Source organism: Rissa tridactyla, unplaced genomic scaffold, assembly GCF_028500815.1.
Source record: "Rissa tridactyla isolate bRisTri1 unplaced genomic scaffold, bRisTri1.patW.cur.20221130 scaffold_33, whole genome shotgun sequence".
NCBI lineage: Eukaryota > Metazoa > Chordata > Aves > Charadriiformes > Laridae > Rissa > Rissa tridactyla.
In genome coordinates, this window is record NW_026529545.1 from 820,584 (window position 1) to 840,485 (window position 19,902).

The 19,902-nt window shown below is 54.9% G+C and overlaps 1 protein-coding gene and 1 long non-coding RNA gene across 2 annotated transcripts in view; one reads left to right on the forward strand and one right to left on the reverse strand.

The window, feature by feature from the left end:
• LOC128903419 (scavenger receptor cysteine-rich type 1 protein M160-like) overlaps positions 1–19,902 on the forward strand; it is a 903,222-nt gene that overhangs the window by 681,692 nt on the left and 201,628 nt on the right. The window lies entirely within an intron of this gene.
• LOC128903415 (uncharacterized) lies at positions 6,958–9,321 on the reverse strand. The gene is made up of 3 exons (XR_008464082.1): positions 9,307–9,321; positions 7,632–8,185; positions 6,958–7,089 (listed from the first exon to the last, which is right to left on the reverse strand). It is a non-coding gene; the product is annotated as an uncharacterized LOC128903415 (long non-coding RNA).

Here is a 19,902-nt window from a genome sequence, read left to right on the forward strand (position 1 = left end):
CGATGGACTGGATGGTTCGAGGCGTTAGCAGTGACAGGAGTTTCATATGTAGCTTACTAGCTCAGATACATGGCAGAGGTTGCTGAGGAGAAATAACTGGACTCCAGACGATCCAATGTGAATCAACAGAAGCCGTTTATTAAGCACAGATCATCATCTTTTATACCCTGTGTTGTAGCCGTACACGCCACTTGCTCATTTCTGATTAGCCAGTTACACTGTCCACACGCTGTGCATGCAGTTCATTCACACATCAGATTGGTTACAAGAATTCACATAGTAAATTGCTTAGTCACTAGCACAACATGTTTTCTACTTTCTCGGTTCTCATTTTTCCCATGTACTAATTCCATCTTCTACCACCTGTTTTGCTCTTAATCCAATCTCTCACAGTAGGGAGGCTGGCTCACATGGCCATTTTCTCTCAGACACATTCCTACAATACCCCCTTTTTCTTCTTGAGCCAGCCAGACCTTATACATGGCATTTTCTATCATGTCAGTCACTTTGCGGAGAACACACGAGGCTACCATAATCAATAATAATATAACCAACAATAGCATGAGCCCTTGCTTTAGTAAGTCTGATAACCATCCCGTTATACCCCATGAGCTTAACCAATCATCAAAACCATTTTTAACCACTTTTAATTTGGACATGTTATCCTTCAGCTCCCGTAACTGCTTATGAATGGATGATGAGTGGTCGGAAAGGTTCATACAACACATACCTTCAAAATCTTCACATCCATGACCCTGAGCCAACAGCAGAAATCAATCATCACCCCTGTGGTGTCTCCACAAAAGTTCACTAGGGACGTGTTAAATGTTGGGTAAACTGAATTGAATCCTGCTGTATTAAAAGAAGCCGAAATACCAAGGGTTCTCAATTTTGTGCTCAGCTGCAACTTCCAATCACGAGGATAAGCCCGACACTAATTCCCAGTGGCATCTTCAAATATCAGTACCCTTGCCCTTCTTTCTGCGCTGTAGATGACCGAATCTGTTGCTACAGTGACGTACCACCTGTTCCCACTGGTCCTCCGGAACCGACCAAACCTCTGGCAGCAGCACCGTGTAACGGCACTGTATGTCACACACCCTGGCCAGTCCTTGTGAATGGTAGGCTTCCCTAATCTCCTGTCGTTCAGCCAGCTCGTGTTGAGGTGAACCTGACTCTATATGCCCTGTTGCAATAGCTAAACGAATTAAACCCGTCACCTTACTTAGTTCCTTATTAAAACACACAGCACACCGGAATTAAAATACACAGCACACCGGATTTGAAACACATAGCACACCCTGTCACCTTACTTAACTCCTTATTAAAACACACAGCACACCGGAATTAAAATACACAGCACACCGGATTAAAAACAGACAGCATACCCTATCACTTTACCTAATTCCTTATAAAAACACACAGCACACTAGAATTAAAACACACAGCACACCGGGCCGCAGCACGTGGTCTTTCAAACCACCACCAGCCTCGACAATCCTCACAAGGCACAAGGATCCATGGGTCACAGTTCCACACCTAGGGCACTGCACTTCTTCAGCCCTCACCATCGTTGTTGGTGTTGTGGGGTAACTCATTTGAATCCGTCTGCTCAAACCAGGGCTTTATCCACTTGGCTGGTACCCATCTGGTTCTGGCATCTGTAACGACACAGGCATATCCTCGACCCCAGGTTAATAGTCTACACGGTCCTTCCCACTTCCCCGTCACACTGTTTTTAACTGCTACCATGCCATTTTCCTGCCTAAAATCCCCCAGGTCTCTCTGCAGGCCTGCGCCATGCCGCACGATTGGAGGTACAAGGCAGCGTTGAGGGAGGCGTAGGAAGTTCAGGACATAAATGGCTTTGTTCAGTCGATCTAAAGGGCTCAGCCCTTGCTCTCCCCCTTTCTGTTTTTGAAGCAAATTTTTTAAAGACTGGTTCATGCGTTCCACTATGGCTTGAGCCGTCGGAGAATGTGGTGTGCCAGTCACATGTGTAATGCCCCACAGCTGTAGAAATACCTCTGTTGAACGGGCTACGTACCCTGGGCCATTATCAGTCTTTATCACACGCGGTACGCCTAAGGCCGCGAACGCGCATCGCAAATGTCTTTGTACATGTTTACTGGATTCACCAGTCTGCGCAGTTGCCCAAATTGCAGTTGAATAACAGTCTACACTCAGGTGTATAAATTTCAGTTTTCCAAATTCTGACACATGGGTTACATCAGTCTGCCAGAACTCCAAAGGTCCATGCCCTCGGGGACTGACGCCTGGGTTGAAGTTAGGTATAAATGGTTGACAATCAGCACAAGTTTGCACTATACCTCGGGCGTCAGACTCCGAGATCCCAAATTGTCTGCGCAGCATTCGTGCAGATTGATGGAAGAATGTATGAGAGGCACGTGCTTGCACAAACTTATCTGGAGGTGGTGCCGCCCATGCAGGAGCCACAAGTTTATCAGCTCGTCTATTGCCCTCAGCTAAACCTTCTGGGAGCCCCGAATGGCTGCGAATATGGGTGATGAAATAAGGATCGTGCCGTTCACTGAGTAGGAGCAACAGTTCATGGAGCAGGGTGAACAGCTGCTCATCACTGACCTCCTTCAGCAAAGCACGCTCCATTCGTTGAACGATTCCAACCACATATAAGGAGTCACATATGATATTAATACCTCCTTTTGTCCACCTGCAAACCCTTCTAGTACAGCGCGTAATTCTAGCTTTTGTGTGGACCCTTTACAGTCCGTGATCACAATATCATGCCATTTATTGTCCGTGTACCATGTTATTGCTGCTTTCTGTGTCTTCCCCCCGGCATCTGTAAAGATTGTCGGCCCTTGGACAGGTCATTGAGACAACGCGGGAATTTCCTCAATGTGTCCCACTTGTAGCACACTAAAAAACTTGTGCGGAGGCGAATGTACCTTAACTGTTCCAGCATAGTTCAAAAGCGCAATCTGCAACGCCATAGAGTGTCGTAAGGCCCACTGCAAGTATTCAGCTACTAAAGGAATTACCACATATTCAGGTTCCTGTCCGGATATCTCAACGATCCTCTGACACCCCTTAATCACAAGTTGCGCCATCGCCTCTATCCTCGGGGTAACCGTACGCTTTGGTTGGCCAGATAAGAAAATCCACTCCAAAATTTGTAGCGGGTCCCTTTCCTGTACCCACTGCATTACTAAAGTGAAAGGATGTTCGTCATGATTTATAATCAATGAACCTATCGAATGATCAGGGTCCCATCGATGCGCGTAGGCGTTGATGACCTTATCACTGACCATCTGCATCGCCTTCTGCGCGTCCAAAGATAACTGTCTGGGGGCATCAACACCACTGCCTCCTCGCAACAGGCGCATGAGAGGTGCTAAGTCTTCGCTCGTACACAATGTACGAACCCAGTTTAGATCTCCTAAGAGTTTTTGAACATCATTCAGCGTCGAAATGTGTGTTCTAATCTCCAACTTCTGTGGCCTAACTGTAGTTTTAGATATTTCCCATCCTAAATATTTCCAGGGTGGTTCTTTTTGAACTTTTTCTGGTGCAATTTGTAACCCTGCTTTCCCTAGTACCTGCTGCAGCTCCTCAATAGCCTTGTCACACTCTAATTGTTGTCCAGCTGTCAAGATGTCATCCATATAATGATAAATTATCCACTCAGGGTGTTTTTTCCGCACTGGTGCCAAAGCCCATGCTACGTACATCTGGCACAAGGCGGGTGAATTTTTCATTCCCTGTGGCAACACTACCCAATGATACCTGCACATAGGCCCATTCTTATGTGTTGTTGGCACGGAAAAAGCAAATTTCGGATAGTCATCGGGGTGCAAGGATATTGTGAAAAAGCAGTCCTTCAGATCTATTATCAGAATCTCCCACCCTTTAGGGATCATGATAGGGGATGGCAAACCTGGCTGTAAAGCACCCATGTCCTCCATAGCCTCATTAATTTTTCGTAAATCGTGCAGTAACCGCCATTTGCCACTCTGTTTTGGGATGGTAAAAATGGGTGTATTCCAGGGGCTGGTTGTTAGGTCTATATGTCCCTTCTCCAACTGTTGCTGTACTAATTGCTCAATTGCTCGATTTTTTCCGAATTGAGCGGCCATTGGTCCACCCATACCGGGTCGTTCGTTTTCCACTTCAATTTCAAAAGAGGTCGCCCTTCCCCAATGGCCGCCCCAGAAAACCCGTCCCCCCAGTCGTTAAGCAAGCACCCAGTTGACTTAAAGCATCCCGGCTCAGCAGGCACACCGGCGCTACTGTCACATACAGTCGTATTGAACAAGCTCCACCATCAGGCATTTGGCATTGGATCACCTCTTTGCTTATTCTTGTTGTCTGAGTTCCTCCGACCCCCATTATGGGTATAGCTGGGTCTTCTACGGGCCAAGAGGGTGGCCAACGACCTTGACTGATAATAGTCACATCAGCGCCGGTGTCTACAAGCATATCAAGTACGCACTTTTGACCCCCTGGTGCTCTTAGGGCAACTCGCTGCAAGGGCTTTGTTTTACTGATTTCAAGGGCTAAATATATATCGGCATTACCTGTTGAGCCAAAACCTTTATCCCCCCTTATCTGATTTCCGGCCGTCGGAACGGCGGCCTTAAATGGCACTAGTTGTCCAATGTGAGTACCCGCTGGGATATGCACAGGTGGAGTGGGTGTCCATACCATTATTTTAATTGGACCTGTATAATCAGCGTCCATTACCCCAGGTAACACAAACAAACCCCGTCTGGTAATGGAAGATCGTCCCAATAATAGTGCACTCAGTCCATACCCCAGTGGCCCTTCCATATCAGTAGGAATGCACTGCACTTGGGAGTCTGTAAGGGTAACCTCCTTTATTGTTGCCACGTCCACTCCAGCACTCCCTGTGGGGCAGAGGCTGCGCTACCCACGCACCCTGACCCTGAGGCCTGTTTTGTGTCATCGCGCTCGGGCCCCCCGCGCTCATCAGCCCATTTCCCTATGGCGTGCCATCCTTATGGAATTTTGAGCGGCATTCAGATGCTCTATGTCCAAATTTCTGACACCGATTTCATGTGCCCATAAATCCTCCCGTTCCTCCACTCCTAGCAGGCGTCATATCTGTCTCTCCCCTCTGCTTTTCTACTCTACACTGTATCTTCAAATGACCAACCTTCCCACACTTAAAGCATTTCGGTCCCAAATTACGATTATTAATCAAGGGCTTGACAGCCGCAGCAAAAGCGGAGGCCAAAAATCCTGCCTGTTCTTCAGGTGTCCCTACCCTACAGCATGCCTCTATCATGTCGGTAACGGTGGCGTGTCGAGGCAAAGTTTGCAAGATACGCTTACAGGCTGGATTTGCGTTCTCTACGGCCAATGATTGAAATACCGCCTCTTTGGCTGCCACTGGCAGTTCTCCCCGGTCTAACGCATTCCTTAGTCTATCAAGAAACTGCATGAATCCCTCGCTGGGGCCCTGTTTTATCGTCGTATATGGGGGAGTGACCTTGCCATCCTCTGGCAACGTCCTCAGTGCTTCGCGAGCCAACTCTGCGGACTGTTGTAAGATAGCGACATCTAGCCGCGCTTGTCGCTGAGCATCAGCGAAAGGACCTGTTCCTAATAACATCTCCATGGTCACAGCCGCAACGGATCCCCCTCCACTCTACTCAAATTCGCTATCACCGCACGTTGTACACCATCCTCCCACCTTGATCTCCACGTTAGTTCTTGCATTGGGGTGAGGATAATGGACATCAGTGTCCGGCTATCAAAAGGAGTCATAATATTAGTAGTGAAAATATTGTTAAGAAACGACTGAGTGTAGGGAGAATTAAGGCCAAAGTCATACACTAATTTTCTCGCTTCTTTTACCATCGGCCAAGGAAGACCCTCCCATCTATTGGGATTCCTTCGACCTCCCGTAGTTCCCCCCAGTATCACCGGAAATGCTGTTGGTAACATTACACCCTCTACCAAGGCATTTTGAATGATTCCTTTCCAATGCGCTTGCGGATCCAGCGGCTCCCCTGAGCCCGCGGTCGCACCCCCCAACTCTCCTCCCACGTTCCCGTTACCCAACTCTCCTCCCGCGTTCCTGTTACCGCCGCCCCATACCCCCCCGCTTTCACCCCTCTGTCACCTCTCCATATTTCATATCGCTTGCTCCTCCTCTTGTTTCCATGGTCTCTGTTGTTCTCTCTCTAACTGTTCCAATTTCTGTTGCAGTGTTTTTGCCGCCGCGCATGCGCCTTGCGGCAATTCTTGTTCAGCGGGAGAGGGAGGCGACGGTGGAAGCAGTGGGTACAGCGATGGATCAAAAGGTGGTCTGGGGTGCACATCAACATGTTGCCGTGGAGGCTTAGGTGGACCTTCATAAAACCCAGTTCTGGGGTTGTACCACTCTGATGGAGGTGCCGTTGGTCTTGCTTCCGAGGGTGGCGGTGCTGGCCAGGGAACGTCCTCCTCCATCGGTTCTTCTTTCTCTGGAACTTCCTCAGGTGGAGCAGAGGGGATCAGCAGGGGATTGTCCCAAACCTTCGGACCTGGCCTGTTCGATCCTCCTCCCGTGGGTTGTAATGCTGCAAAAGCCCCGGCCGCTGTGGCTCGCTCCGCCTTCATATCTTGTAAGGTCGATAACACCAACCACCATGTCGTCGCCAACGGTGATGCCTCTTTGTCTCCTTTACTTATCACTTCCCACAGTTTTTTCCCAACAGCCTCCCATATTTCTGGTTTAAAAGCTGTCTGGGGCTCTAGTGCAAATCCGTTCTCTCTGCACCATATTAACAACCTTCGGAGCATACGCTCATCGTATTTCACCCCTCTTAGAGAGGATATGCAGGAGAAGTCTTAATATAGCCCCTTCTTCTTTTGTTACTTGTTGCCCCATCTCCTGCCCCGGCTGCTCACCTCTCTCCGGGTGTCCGTGGCCACGTTGTCTGTTTATTCCGGATTGCCGCCCAATCCGCCCGGTCTCAGTCCAGCTGAGCCGTCCTCCAGACGGTGGATCTCCTTCTGGGTCTTCCGCCCCTCGCGTTCCGTTGCTCAAGCCAAGCGCCCATCGGGATCACGTCGGGGTCACCATCTGAGGAGAAATAACTGGACTCCAGACGATCCAATGTGAATCAACAGAAGCCGTTTATTAAGCACAGATCATCATCTTTTATACCCTGCGTTGTAGCTGTACACGTGACTCGCTTATTTCTGATTAGCTAGTTACACTGTCCATGCGCGGTGCATGCAGCTCATTCACACATCAGATTGGTTACAAGAATTTGTGTCATAAATTGCTTAGTCACTAGCACAACATGTTTTCTGCCTTCTCAGTCCCGTTTTTCCCATGTACTAATTCCATCTTCTACCACCTGTTTTGCCCTTAATCTAATCTCTCACAGCAGGGAGGCTGGCTCACATGGCCATTTTCTCTCAGACACATTCCTACAATCCCGTACCTCCCCAATGCAGTTCTGCGTCTTCTCCCTGGACCCCAACCTGCACCCAAACCCCAAACCCATCCTGGTCACCATCACGGTGCGGGGCCCTGTGGGGCTGGGGCAGCTCTATGGGGCGGCCTTATGGGTCTGAGGGGGGTCTCCTCTGGGGTGGGGTAGGGATGGTCCTAAAACTAAAGGGACGCTTACCTTCAACTTGCACTCAAAAAGGTGGATTTTGAGCTCTGGGACACAAACGGGATGAGTAACACGAATGAGTTAATAAAAATGGAAATCAAGGACTTGTGAGGTCCCGCTCAGCTGACAGGCCATGAGCTGACCCACGGCTCGTGTAGGTTTGGTGAGATCCTTCATGTCTGGACACCTGACAGGCCAGGAGCAGGCCCACGCCCTGCGGCTGTGCTTATGAGGTCGCTCACGCCTGAGTAGCCAGTGGGCCAGGAACAGGCCTAGGGATTGTGTAGGTGCCTGGAGGTCACTGGTGCCTGCGCAGACGACAGGCCAGGAGCTGTCACCTGGCTTGTGGATGTCTCTGCGATGTCACTGGTGCCTGAGGAGCCCAGGAGAAACATGTCTTGTGCTGGGTGTTTTGAGGTCCCAGGTGCCTGAGAAGCTGGTAGGCCAGGACTAAGCCCCCATCTTGTGTAGGTGTTTGCAAGGTCACCTGTGACCGCTCAGCTGACAGGCCAGGAAGAGGCCCACGGGTTGTGTAGGAGCTGGTGAAGTCACTGCTGCCCGCGTACCTGGTAGGGCAGGAGCAGGAACATTGGGGGTCTCACGGGTGCCTGAGTAGATGATGCCATTAAAATAATACTTGGACCCCACCCCAATATGGGTTTTTGGAAGAACCATTGTCAGCAGAAGCCCGGACACAGCACACACACGTGTGTGACAGCGGGACTCCTGAGCACGCAGCAGCAGCAGCAGGAGGGTGCGAGGTCACGGTCACTGTAACCCCTGCGCACACAGGGGTGGCGGCAGGAGGGACGGGAGCTCCTTCTTCAGGTTCTTCTGCTCCTCCTTGACGTGCTCCTCCTGCACCTCCAGGAACTCCAGCTCCTGCTGCAGCTTCTCCTGCCACAGCTGGAGGTCGGGGGAGGTCCTGCCTGCCCCCACCATCTGCCTGCACCCCCTCCTGCCCGCCGCCCGCCTGCCTGGACCCTCTCCTGCCTGCACCCCCCGTGCCCACACCCACCTTGCGGCGGGTGTCAAGGTCCTCCAGGTCCTCGGGTTCGGGCACCAGGAAGGACAGAGACGGGGGTGGGCGTGGGGTGGCAGCTCCTCCTGGGGGGGGGGTGGGGGGGGGCTGCACCCAGGGGTGGCGGCACCCGGGGGGAGGGTGGTGGTGGTGAAACCCAGATGAGAGAGGACACCTGGTCAAGGGGAGGCACCCGGACACTGCGGGGGGACAGTACACATGGGCTGGGGAGGGCACACAGAGACTGGGGGGGCCCCATGGGGAGGAGTCGCCCAGAGACTGGGGGGGCTGTCACCCATGGGGGGGCACCCAGAAGCTGGAGGGAGACGCCAGAGATGGGGAGGGGGTACCCAGAGACTGGGGGGGGCACACAGAGATGGGGGGAGGGGAGATGCCCAGAGATGGGGGGGAGGCACGCAGATATTCGGGGGGGCGCAGCCAGAAAGTGGGGGGGCACCCTCGGGTGGGGGGGAGACCCAGAACCGTGGCGGGACCCGGAAGCGGGTGCGGGATCACGCGGACATGGCGGGGGGGGACCGAGCGATGAGCGCGACCCGGTAGCGGGGGCCGCCCACGGGCGGGTGGGGGCCGGGGGGTCCCGGGAGAGTCTCAGCGGTGTCCCGTCCCCCCCCAGGGTGTCCCCAGGGTGTCCCCGGGCCAACCGACCTGCGCGACCTCCCGCGGCGACCCCAGCTCCGCCATGCTGCCGCGCGTCACAGGGCAACGCCCACAGCGGCCGGAAACCGAGACGCCTTCCGGCGCAGGGGATGATGGGAGATGGAGTACGGGTCGGTACGGACCAGTCATCCCAGTACGGGCCAGTGATCCCAGTATGGACCAGCATAGAGCGATCCCACTGCGGTCCCAGTGCTCCCAGTATGACTCCCTCACTCCCCCCAGTGCTCCCAGGGTGCTCCCAGTGCTCCCAGTTCGACGCCCTGACTCCCGCCAGTGCTCCCAGTGCTGTTCCAGTCCTCCCAGTATGACCTCCTGACTCCCCCCAGTGCTCCCAGTGCTCCCAGTATGACCCCCTGACTCTCCCCAGTGCTCACAGTGCTGTCCCAGTGCTCCCAGTGCGGTCCAGTTCTCCCAGTATGACTCCCTCACTCCCCCCAGTACTCCCAGTGCGCTCCCAGCACTCGCAGTATGACTCGTTGAATCCCCCCAGTGCTCCCAGTATGACTCCCTGACTCCCCCCAGTGCTCCCAGGGTGCTCCCAGTGCTCCCAGTATGACCCCCACTACTCCCCCCAGTACTCCCAGTGCGGTTCCAGTGCTCCCAGTATGACCCCCTGACTCCCCCCAGTGCTCCCAGTGCAGTCCCAGTGCTCCCAGTACGACACCCTGACTCCCCTCAGTGTTTCCAGTGCTTTCCCAGTACTCCCAGTATGACCCCCGGGGATCCCCCCAGTGTTCCCAGTGTGGTTCCAGTGCTCCCAGTATGACTCGCTGACTCCACCCAGTGCTCCCAGTGCAGTCCCAGTTCTCCCAGTGTGAATCCCTGAATGCCCCCAGTGCTCCCAGGGTGCTCCCAGTCCTCCCAGTTCGACGCCCTGACTCCTCCAGTGCCCCCAGTGCTGACCCAGTCCTCCCAGTATGACCTCCTGACTCCCCCCAGAGCTCCCAGTGCTCCCAATATGACCCCCTGACTCCCCCCAGTGCTCCCAGTGCTGTCCCAGTGCTCCCAATGTTGTCCCAGTGCTCCCAGTATAACCCCCTCACTCCCCCCAGTGCTCCCAGGGTGCTCCCAGTGCTCCCAGTATGACCCCAACTACTCCCCCCAGTACTCCCAGGGTGCTCCCAGTGCTCCCAGTATGACCCCCTGACTCCCCCCAGTGCTCCCAGTGCTGTCCCAGTGCTCCCAGTATGACCCTCTCACTGCCCCCAGTGCTCGCAGTGCGGTCCCAGTGCTCCCAGTATGACTTCCTGACTCCCCCCAGTGCTCCCAGTGCGATCCCAGTGCTCCCAGTATGACTCCCTGACTTCCCACAGTGCTCCCAGTGCTGTCCCAGTGCTCCCAGTACGACACCCTGACTCCCCCCAGTGCTCCCAGTGCGGTCCCAGTGCTCCCACTATGACCCCCTGACTCCCCCCAGTGCTCCCAGTGCTCTCCCAGTGCTCCCAGTATGATCCCCTTACTCCCCGCAGTGCTCCCAGTGCTGTCCCAGTGCTTCCAGTATGACTCCCTCACTCCTCCCAGTGCTCCCAGTATCACTCTCTGGTTACTCCCAGTGCTCCCAGTATGGTCCCAGTGCTCCCATGGTGTGTTTTAGCCTCAGACGACAACAAAGAACCACGTGCCGCTCGCTCGGGCCTTCCCAATACGGGAAGAATCGGAAGAAAAAAGGCAAGACTCTTGGGTTGAGACAAAGGCAGTTTCACAGAACAGCAAAGGGAACAAGAAAACAACAACAATCACACGGACAGAGGAATGTACAAACACGATTACGGAACCGCCGCTCCCCGCCGCTCGCCGACCGGACCGGGACGCCCCAGCCCGCTCCAAGTGGAGATGTCCTGCCCCCTCCCCCGGCAGCTCAGGGTGGGCATGGCTCACATGGCATGGAATACCTGCGTCCTGGGGAGAATGAACCCTGTCCCCGCCGCAACCAGGACATTATCCACCCCTTATTCCAGACCATCTATGCCATGCCCACATCTTACAGGTTCCAATGAATTGCCACCACTTTCCCCTGTCATGTATATACATACGTATATATTCATGCAGATATAGTGCCCTTAGTCTATGGGCCATCCCTCCAAAGTGTCTGTTGAGTTCATTTCATCCATGGCTCTGGGCTCCATCTGTTAGAACAGTCTGTGTCCTGGAGAGAATTAACCCTATCCCTGCCGGAACCAGGACAGCAGCCCAGAAAGCCAATCATAGCCTGGGCTGCATCCACAGAAGCCTGGCCAGCAGGTGGAGGGAGGGGATTCCCCCTCTCTACTGCAATCTCATATGACTTCATCTGGAATACTGTGTCCAGTTCTAGAGGCCTCAGCACAAGAAAGACATGGACCTGTTAGAGAGGGTCAAGGGAGGGATCAGCAAAAATCATTGGAGGGCTGGAAGACCTCTCCGAGGAAGAAAAGCTGAGAGAGTTGAAGTTGTTGAGCCTGGAAACAAAAAAGCACGAAGGAGACCTTCTTGTGGCCTTTTAACCTATGAGGCAGGCTTATAAGAGAGAGAGAGAGATTTTACCAGGGCCAGTAATGACAGGACACGGGGCAATGGCTTTACACTGAAGGAGGGTAGATTTAGACTGGACATAGGGAGGAAATTTTTCACAATGAGGGTGGTGAGACACTGGAAAAGGTTGCCCAGAGAAGTTGTGGATTCCCCATCGTTGGCGGTGTTCAGGGTCAGGTAGGGCAGGGCTTTGAGCATCCTGATCGCAGATGTCCCTAAAAAACAGGGATTGGACTAGATGATCTTTCAAGGTCCCTTCAAACCAAAACCATTCTGGGACACTATGAGGGCAGATGTGGCCACACCAGTGCTGAGTCGAGGGGGACAATAACTCCCCTTGTCTGGGTGGCCACGGTCCTTCTAACACCACCCCATATGCAGCTGGCCTTAATGGTGCTGAGCCTTTACCAGAGGCTCATATGGCATCCCTCAAAGTCCCCAGGCCCCTCTCCTCAGACTCACCCCTCACCTGGTCCTCTCCCACGTTGCCCCTTCTCCTTGAAAGACTTGAGGAGGTTTGTGTTGGTCACATCCCCAGGTGTCTCAAGGTCCCTGTGCACTGAAGCTCCAGCACGTCAGCATTTAAATTGTATGTGCAGATGGCTCATGCTGAGTCGTGGTTCCTCTAACAAGACAATTGAGTAGCTGTAGGACAGCAGAGGTCAGAAAAGGGGTTACTAGTGTCATGGACGTCATGAGGAAAGTGGAAAGTGCCACTGCCACCATCTCAGAAACACCAAGGGAAGGGCCAACAAGGAAACGGTGAAAAAGAGTTGGCTCTTTGTATGGGAGGGGATGAGGATGATCCAAGAGAAGAACTTGAGAGGGGAAGAAGAGTGGAAAAGGGCATGAAAGTTGAATAGAATCATAGAATTGCCTTGGTTGGAAAGGACCTTTCAGATCACCTACTCCAACCATCAACCTACATCTGACAAAAGCCATCACTACACCGTATCTCTAAGTACTGTGTCTGCCCATCATTTAAATACCTCCAGGGATGGTGCCTCAAAAACTTCCTGGGCAGCCTGTTCCAATGGTTAATAACCCCTTCGGTGTAAAAATGTTTCCTAATATCCTGCCTAAACTTCCCCTGGCACAACTTGACGCCGTTTCCTTTTGTCCTATCGCCTCTTACTTGGGAGAAGAGACCGATCCCTACCTCTCTACAACCTCCTTTCTGGGAGTTGTAGAGAGTCAGAAGGTCTCTCCTCCGCCTCCTTTTCTCCAGGCTAAACAATCCCGGCTCCCTCAACTGCTCCACATAATGTTTATTCTCCAGATCCCTCACCAGCTCCGGTGCCCTTCTCTGGACCTGCTCCAGCACCTCAATGTCTTTTTTGTGGTGAGGGGCCCAAAACTGGACACAGTACTCCAGGTGGGGCCTCACCAGTGCCGAGTACAGGGGGACGATCACTTCCCTACTCCTGCTCACCACACTGTTCCTGATACAGGCCAGGATGCTGTTGGCCTTCTTGGCCACCTGGGCACACTGCTGGCTCATATTCAGCCGGCAGTTGACCAACACCCCCAGGTCCTTTCCTGCAGGGCAGCTCTCCAGCCACTCCTCCCCAGGCTTGTAACGCTGCATGGGGTTGGTGTGACCCAAGTGCAGGACCCAGCAGGTGGCCTTGTTGAACCTCACGCCATTAGCCTTGGCCCATTGATCCAGCTTCTCCAGATCCCTCTGCAATGTGTTCCTACCCTCAAGCAGGTCGACACTCCCACCCAACTTGGTGTCATCTGCAAACTTACTGAGGGTGCAGTCGATCCCCTCGTCCAGATCATTGATAAAGATCTTAAAGTGAACTGGCCCCAATACCGAGCCCTGGGGAGCAAGCATCAGGGTGACCATCTGCACACAAACATTAACAGCTGACCAAATGGAGCTTGAGTCCAGGGGCAGCTGGAGAGACGCTGGGATTTGGCCAACAGAAATGTCTTGAAGTCTTTCAAGGAGAAGTGTCCAGTCCTGCATCCCGGGGAAGAATAACCCCAATGCAGCAGGACAGGCTGGGACCTGATGTGCTGAGCAGTGACCCTGCGGAGACGGGGCTGGGCACCCTGAGGGACGCCTCATGAGCCAGTGGTGCACGCTCACTATGAACAAGGCCAGCTGCCTACGGGGCTGCAGGAGGAGGAGCGTGTGCCCCCCAGGCAACTTGAGTCACCTTCCCCTTTGACTCAGCACTGCTGTGGCCCAACGCACACAGCTGTGTCCCAGTGTGCAGCTCCCCATTTTGGAGAAGTGGAGAGGACCTGGAGAGTGTCCAGAGGAGGTCTGCCAAGATGGCCTTTAGGGCCCAGTGCACGTGTGCTTGGTGGAGAGGCTGAGGGACCTGGGCTTCTCTGGCCCAGTGGCAGGGAGGCTCTGGGCACTCTTGGAATGGCCTGAACCTGGTTGAAAGGTTGTTTCAGAGACGATGGATCTTTTCTTTGGTGGGAAACAGCAGGAGAAAGAAATGGACTGGACACCAGGAGAAAGAAATGCCACTGCAAGGGCAGTGCTGTGCTGCAACAGATCACCCAGAGGGAGTCGGGATCAGCCCAAGGCGTTGTGTTTCAGGAACAGCCAAGGACGATGGAGAGAGATGAGTAAAGGCAGTGAGATGCTGAGGGGAGAGCAAGACGGGGAAGCAGGGGGGATGCCTGCAGCCTGCAGGGGAAGAGGAGCAGATGTGGGACACCATAGCACAGCCTGTGGTGGAGACGATCAAGGGAGTTGGCAAGGCTGAAAGCCCCCAACAGTGCTTATGTCTTTCTCCTCTTGGCTGTGGCTGTCGTCTGTGCCACCAAGGCTACCAGAAGACACCTTATCCTTACAGCACTAGGGCCTTAGCGCCTCCTCTTCCCCACCCGGGAGCCGTCATTCTGTCTTTCTGCCCTTGGCATTGCACGTCCTCCCATCACAATGCCCCAGGAAGAGCCCTGAGCTGTGCTTATGGGGCAGGATCTCCCTTCCCAGGGCCTGGCAATGGGAAGAGATTTGCTCAGAGCTGTCCTGACTTGTGAGTGTGCTTTCCTCCTTTGGCAGTACCTCGGGAACAAAGGGATGCGATGTCCAACGGCAGCTCCATCACCCACTTCCTCCTCCTGGCATTCGCAGACACGCGGGAGCTGCAGCTCTTGCACTTCTGCCTCTTCCTGGGCATCTACCTGGCTGCCCTCCTGGGCAATGGCCTCATCATCACTGCCGTAGCCTGTGACCACCGCCTCCACACCCCCATGTACTTCTTCCTCCTCAACCTCGCCCTCCTTGACCTGGGCTGCATCTCCACCACTCTGCCCAAAGCCATGGCCAACTCCCTCTGGGACACCAGGGCCATCTCCTTCTCGGGATGTGCTGCCCAGGTCTTCCTGTTTGTTAGCTTATCTCAGCGGAGTTTTATCTTCTGACAGTCATGGCCTACGACCGCTACGTTGCCATCTGCAAACCCCTGCACTATGGGTCCCTCCTGGGCAGCAGAGCTTGTGTCCACATGGCAGCAGCTGCCTGGGGCAGTGGCTTTCTCCATGCTCTGCTGCACACGGCCAATATATTTTCAATACCTCTCTGCCAAGGAAATGCTGTGGACCAGTTCTTCTGTGAAATCCCCCAGATCCTCAAGCTCTCCTGCTTACAATCAGACTACCTCAGGGAAGTTGGGCTTCTTTCTTTTAGTACCTTTTTTGCCTTTGTGTGTTTTGTTTTCATTGTGGTGTCCTATGTGTTGATGTTCTGGGCTGTGCTGAGGATGCCCTCACAGCAGGGAAGACAGAAAGCCTTTTCCACGTGCCTCCCTCACCTGGCCGTGGTTTCCCTCTTTATCACCACTGGGGTGTTTTCCTACCTGAAGCCCCCCTCTGTCTCCTCTTCATTCCTGAATCTAGTGGTGTCATTTCTGTACTCGGTGGTGCCTCCAGCAGTGAACCCCCTCATCTACAGCATGAGGAACCAGGAGCTCAAGGATGCCCTGAGGAAACTGATTGGACATTTTTTCATCAGCCATAGACTGTGTACCTTATTCTGGAAATGATTCCCTGTATCTTTGTGACAAGCATTCACTATTCCTCCCCTCCTCCTTAACTTTTCAACTCTCGCCTGTGACACAAAAAATATGTATGTAAATGAAGAGTCAGTCACTCTGTGTGTTTAAATAAAATACATGAACCAGCTAACACTTCTTTTTCTGAGACCCATCAGCAGCAGGGCTGAATAAACGGGAGATGAGAAGACCTTTCTGGCTGCAGCAGCCTGGGGCAGGCTGTCCCAGTGCCACTCTGTCACTGGGGCGGCAGGAGCTGCCTGAGGGTCCCCAGGGCCAGGGCTCTTGTACTGGGCTGGGGAGAGGGGATGGCACAGAGGGGCTGCAGACCCCTCAGAACATCCTGGGGAGGAGGACACAGGGGCCCACTGACTGCCTTTGCCTTGTGCCCAAATGCCCCCCGTCTCTGGGGCTGACCCTCCTCTGCCCCCCAGCAGCTGCGGTGCCCTTCACGGGGGCTGTGTCTGTGGAGTGAGTGCCCAGAGCTCTGCAGCACCCTGGGGCAGGCTCTGCTGTTGGGCCAGCGCAGACTGGGCTGGGATGGAGAGAGGGCAGGGGAGGTGGCAGAGCTTGGAGGGAGCTGGGCTGGGCTGGAAAGTGCCCAGGAGGGAAAATCCTCGGAGTACAGCTTGTACAGTGTGCCCATGCGGGGTGAGGACTCACACCAGAGTGTTTGTGGTGCAGAGCCAGGGCTTGTGGAATTGGTGTCCGTCTCCAGGGTTTGGTAGTGGTGGGGCTGAAGGCATGGGCCTCTGTGAGAAGAGACCAGGGGCTTCTTCCGTGCCAGACAGAGCTGGTTCCAGACGGCTCCACAAGAAACCCACCGCTGGCCAAAACTGAGCCCATCAACGAGGATGGTGGAACCTCTGTGAGAGTGTATTTAAGAAAGGACACAAGTGCTCGAATGGGAGAGGAGTGAGGGAAAAACCAGTGTGAGAAACAGCCCTGAAAACACCAGGGTGAGTGAAGAAGGAGGGAGAGGAGGTGCTCCAGGTGCCAGAGCAGATGGTCTCCTGCAGCCTGTGGAGAATACCACAGTAGAGCAGGTATTTCCCTGCAGCCTAAGGAGAGGAGCACAGCGGAGGAGGTAATCCCTGCACTTGGTGGAGGACCCAACACTGGAGAGGTTGGATATTTCCTGAAAGAATTTCAGCTTGAGGAGAGACCATGCTGTAGCAGGTTTATCTCGAAAGACTGTAGCCTGTAAGAGGGACCCCATGGGAAAATTGTTAGAAGGAAGGAGCAGCAGAGAGGAATTGGTATGAACTGACCAGGACCCCCATTCCCCATCGCCCTGCACTGCTCAGGGGGAAGGAGGGAGAGGAGCTGGGAAGGAAGCAGCAAAGTTCAGCAAGGGAAAAAATGTGTGGGAGGAGGCTTTCCAGGCGATAAGGTCTTCCATCGGTCCTATGCTTCTTTGACCCTCAGCCTTTGCAGCTGCACATGCCTGGCCTGCCCACTTACCTTCACTCCTGTCCCCTTTGTACGAGGCCCACACACATCTTGGCACGCCCAGCGTAACGTGGCCTCCACCAAAGCTGGAGCCCACCTGGCCTTGGAGGCAGGGAGGGGCCCGGTCCCCTCTGTCCGGGGCTGGGCACAGGTTTTCCCTGGGAACCTCCCTGAGGAGCACTCCTCCTCTGTGTCAGCCTGGGGCCCGGCAGGGGTGGCCCAGGGACAAGGGCTGCTGGGGCAGGGCTGAAGGAGCTCAGCTGGGAGAGCGTTAGACTGAAGATCTAAAGGTGCCTGGTTCAGCCCTGGGCTTCAGCAGTGATTTTTCTCCCTCTGCTTTTTGCAGAGCCCGTCTGCCACCTTCCAGCCTGCCCCAGCCCTGCTTGCTCCTTCACCTCTTGCCAGAGCACTGTCCCTGCCCTGGACCTGCACATCTGCGGCTTAGAAGGAGCCTTCCTCCAGCCCCACAAGTCCCCAGCCTCCCCCTGGGCAGGACTCTCCACTCAGGGCTGCTGTGGGGTGGTCTCCAGCTGTGCCTCCTTCCCTGCTCCACAGGATCGGGATGTGTCCTCTGCGGGGTCTCTGCACGACCCAATTCCTCTCCTCTTTATCATGCTCAAGGGTGCAGAGTCTGTTCCCCTCCTCAGGCGCCTCCTGCACCTTGTCTCCATTCCCAGAGCAGAGGCCACTGGACCCATAGTCCCAGGGAGAGGCACTCCCTGGAGCTGCGGCCTGAATGGCAGCATCCTTCCCCCGGGGGGGTGTTGCAGTGAGACCTCTGATGTGCCCAGGACAGCTGACAAAGCCACGCTGAGGATCACCCACCGGAGTGCATGGCCATCGGTATTGTTTAGTCACACGCTGTCCTGAGCAGAATTTCTTGTCCGCCTTTGCCCCCCTGCTCCAATGACTGGTAACACACCAATATGCTCCTCTCTGGGCATCAGCCCCATGGAGATGGACACCTGCCCTTCACCCCACCTCCAGGGATGCTGCGGGGCAGAGGGGTGCAGGAGGAGGCCCGCTACATGGATGAGGGCGTGTGAGCTTTCTGCCCCCATGTTGCCCCATCGCACACCCTGGGGTGCCATCAGAGCCTGGGGGCACCTCACCCCAGGGAGGGCATGTCCCTCACCCTGTTGTACTTCTCCTCCTGTGCCGCTGTGCACAGATGTGGCACACAGGGGGGTTGCCCTTGCCCTGGGGGGCAGAGGAGGCTCAGGAGTGTTCTCCTCTCCATTGGCCCTGGAGGGGGCCAGAGCGTGGGAGCAGCACCTGCAGCCAGAGCCTCCTTCTGCCCCATCGCTCTTCAGAGACGCTGGAGGGGCAGTGCTCTGCAGTGCAGCCCTGTGCCAGGATCAGGCCCCAGGGGAGAGGCAGTGCGGACTTCCCCCATCTCAGGAGGGCTCAAGTGCTGTTTCCTGCAGAGGGTCCCTGGGCACCCAGGGGACAACGGGGCTGTGCCTGTCACAGACCCCTCATGGGAGGAGAGTGTCTCCTGCTGGGAAGGCTCCAGAGGGTGTAGCTCAGTGGCAGAGCGCCCACTTTGCATGTGGGAGATCCTGGCTTCCATCCCCAGCACCTCCAAGGGGGTTCTTCCCTGAATGCCCAGCCTCAGGGAAAGGCTGGAGCTGGAGCCTCTGGTCCTCTGCAGGCACTGTGGGCCTGCCGTGCCCAGCCAGGGTCTGGCTGTGGGGTGAGGAGGGCTGTGTGCGCTGCCTCTTTGGAGCCCCCTCTCAGGAGAGAGGCGGGCAGCTGTGCTGGACCTGAGCTCAGCTCACTGCCCTGCACCACACACCCACCCGAGACATGCCCCTTCCCACCGCCATGTCTTTGGGCTCTGGTTTCCTCCAGCCACCCTCGGGGAGACACTAAAGCACCTGGGCAGGCAAGCACAGCTCTGGCTCAAAGGCTTTTAATAAGAACCAATATGGGGGCCCCTGTGTAAAAACAGGGGAATCAAAATCGAGGAAACCCCTGGCAGTTTCTGCTGCCCGTGGGAAAAGGGAGAGGGTTCCCTGGTGCTCACGGCTCTCCCAGCTGCACAGACCTCTCCTCCCTCCTGGCTGCCCCCAGCTGCACTGCAGGGACGGGCTCTCCTGGCCCGGGGCTCAGGGACCGTTGTGCACTGAGCTCCGGTGTCGCAGCCTCTGTGTCCTCAGGGGGATGTGCCACAGACACCTCTTCAGCATCGTCATAGCCCGTGCTCTCTGGGGACAGGGACCAGCCATCCCCCTTAGCTCCGGGGGCACCAGCACCTCTCTGGGAGAGCAGGTTTGGCCCTGCAAGAAGCAAGGCAGGCCATTGCATGTTCACCCCATGGGGTGCCTCTCCTGGGCTGTACATCACCTTCCTCCCTTCTCCTCACCAGTCCTGAGACGTTCAGCTCCCTCTCCCACCCATGGAGCCCCCAAGGAAAAACTCCTGGGGCAGGTTCCCCCACCCAAGCACATTGGGCTCTCCTTGTGACAGCGATTCATCCAGCACCAGGGATGCCACCCCAGGAACCAGCAGCACTTTCTTTCCCTCTCACCTCCAGGGGTATCCGTTGGTCCAGATACCTCCTCTGCCACCCTGGGCATTTCCCAGTCTTCCTGCC